Raw genomic sequence first — 2,826 nt, forward strand, 5'->3', positions numbered from 1 at the left:
ACGTGGTCATTTGGAAAGTAGTACTTTTTTGTTCAGTTTGACCTAATATACAAATATACAGCGGCAGACTTCGCCATCACAGCTCATCTATTGTATGACGCATGATGATTTACGAATCTTCTTTGATTAACCTTTAGACTGCCGGGAAAGCCACTTTTGTGGCTTTGCACAAATCTCAAAATTTTGTGCCATGTGTATGCTTGTAATGATCCGTCCGATCACGCGTCAACGAACCACAAACCGAAAAACTAACGGATCGCTACTAAATAATTTATTTGCGATGTAAATCCGCCGACCGACCCCGACAAGCAATAACACCGAAGCACACCGAAATCGGTATAAAAGACGGTGCGAAAACCTCGAAAGAAAGCAGTCTTCCGAGGCATTCCACTGAACAGAGGCAAGGCTCCGACAGCAGAAGCTCCTCTTGAACACCACTGCCAAAAACCCCGCATCCTAGATCCTCCTCGATACCGCTCCGCCGACTCGTTGGATATGTAGAGTCGACTTCCTCGATACCGCTCCGTCGACCTAGGATCGACCTACGCGTCACCTCCGAGACACCGCTCGACCGCCCGACGAACTCGTCGGGAGTCGCAGCCGCGCAACTCAACGGCATAAAATCCCTCTCAACAGCGTATACTCGCGCTCGAAGGATCGCCAAGCCGAAGTCGCTTTTGGTGTGACTTATCCATCGTCTACCGAGGCAGGGCACCGCAGTGCCCTGAGATCGCGATACTGCACCCGCTAGATAAGCGCGACAGACAGCTCGACCGCTACACGGCATCGCGCATTTAGAGCATTGTCAATCTCTCGCCGAACAACGAATCTCGCCGCGACAAGATTTAAAGATCCGAGCATAAACATCTCGCCGCGTCACAACACCGACTGCGTCCCGCGGCCGCCAGCGACGTTTCCGAACTGTTAGCATCGAACATCAACAGATTCGCACGGCGAACACAAAAACTCGACCATTAACCCAACGGCGTCGAGGCATCCTGTAAATACGCATTGTACACGCACCGGCGTTAATGCCGTCCGAATATCCGTGTGACTCGCACACGATAACGCGTCACTCATACACTGCTGCGTGTAGGTGAGCCATGAGCAGCACGGAGTGGCGGAGGGAGCTAGCGGTATACGATCGTCGGACGCTTGGAGAGGGAATAGTGGTGGGAGTCGCGGCGATCTTCCATCCTCTATCGCAAACGTCTATCGCAATCCTCTATCGCTATTCTTACGTTTGCGATAGAGGATGGAAGATCGCCGCGACTCCCACCACTATTCCCTCTCCAAGCGTCCGACGATCGTATACCGCTAGCTCCCTCCGCCACTCCGTGCTGCTCATGGCTCACCTACACGCAGCAGTGTATGAGTGACGCGTTATCGTGTGCGAGTCACACGGATATTCGGACGGCATTAACGCCGGTGCGTGTACAATGCGTATTTACAGGATGCCTCGACGCCGTTGGGTTAATGGTCGAGTTTTTGTGTTCGCCGTGCGAATCTGTTGATGTTCGATGCTAACAGTTCGGAAACGTCGCTGGCGGCCGCGGGACGCAGTCGGTGTTGTGACGCGGCGAGATGTTTATGCTCGGATCTTTAAATCTTGTCGCGGCGAGATTCGTTGTTCGGCGAGAGATTGACAATGCTCTAAATGCGCGATGCCGTGTAGCGGTCGAGCTGTCTGTCGCGCTTATCTAGCGGGTGCAGTATCGCGATCTCAGGGCACTGCGGTGCCCTGCCTCGGTAGACGATGGATAAGTCACACCAAAAGCGACTTCGGCTTGGCGATCCTTCGAGCGCGAGTATACGCTGTTGAGAGGGATTTTATGCCGTTGAGTTGCGCGGCTGCGACTCCCGACGAGTTCGTCGGGCGGTCGAGCGGTGTCTCGGAGGTGACGCGTAGGTCGATCCTAGGTCGACGGAGCGGTATCGAGGAAGTCGACTCTACATATCCAACGAGTCGGCGGAGCGGTATCGAGGAGGATCTAGGATGCGGGGTTTTTGGCAGTGGTGTTCAAGAGGAGCTTCTGCTGTCGGAGCCTTGCCTCTGTTCAGTGGAATGCCTCGGAAGACTGCTTTCTTTCGAGGTTTTCGCACCGTCTTTTATACCGATTTCGGTGTGCTTCGGTGTTATTGCTTGTCGGGGTCGGTCGGCGGATTTACATCGCAAATAAATTATTTAGTAGCGATCCGTTAGTTTTTCGGTTTGTGGTTCGTTGACGCGTGATCGGACGGATCATTACAAGCATACACATGGCACAAAATTTTGAGATTTGTGCAAAGCCACAAAAGTGGCTTTCCCGGCAGTCTAAAGGTTAATCAAAGAAGATTCGTAAATCATCATGCGTCATACAATAGATGAGCTGTGATGGCGAAGTCTGCCGCTGTATATTTGTATATTAGGTCAAACTGAACAAAAAAGTACTACTTTCCAAATGACCACGTACACATACAGTATGTTTGATAAGAGCGTGTACGGCAAAACTCAAAAACTTAGGATAATACATAAATTGAAAAAATTTGTACACATTATGCATGATATAGACTGCGATGCTTTATTATTAATAAGTTGTCCAGTCGCCTCCATTATCAATAATTGACTGGCATCTCCGAGGCATACTTTCTACTAATTTTACAGCATAATCTTCAGACAAAGATCTCCATATAAATCGAATCTGTCGAATTAACTGCTTGACGGTCCATATTTTCTTTCCTCGGAGCTTAAACTTTATAAGCGCCCAAACATTTTCAATTGGATTTGCATCTGGCGACTGTGAAGGCCAATCCAGTACGTCAACGTCATTTTCTTGTTTCCACGCA

Source organism: Odontomachus brunneus, unplaced genomic scaffold (genome assembly GCF_010583005.1).
Source record: "Odontomachus brunneus isolate Ranch 3 - 2012 unplaced genomic scaffold, Obru_v1 Obru_scaffold_302, whole genome shotgun sequence".
Classification (NCBI taxonomy): Eukaryota; Metazoa; Arthropoda; class Insecta; order Hymenoptera; family Formicidae; genus Odontomachus; species Odontomachus brunneus.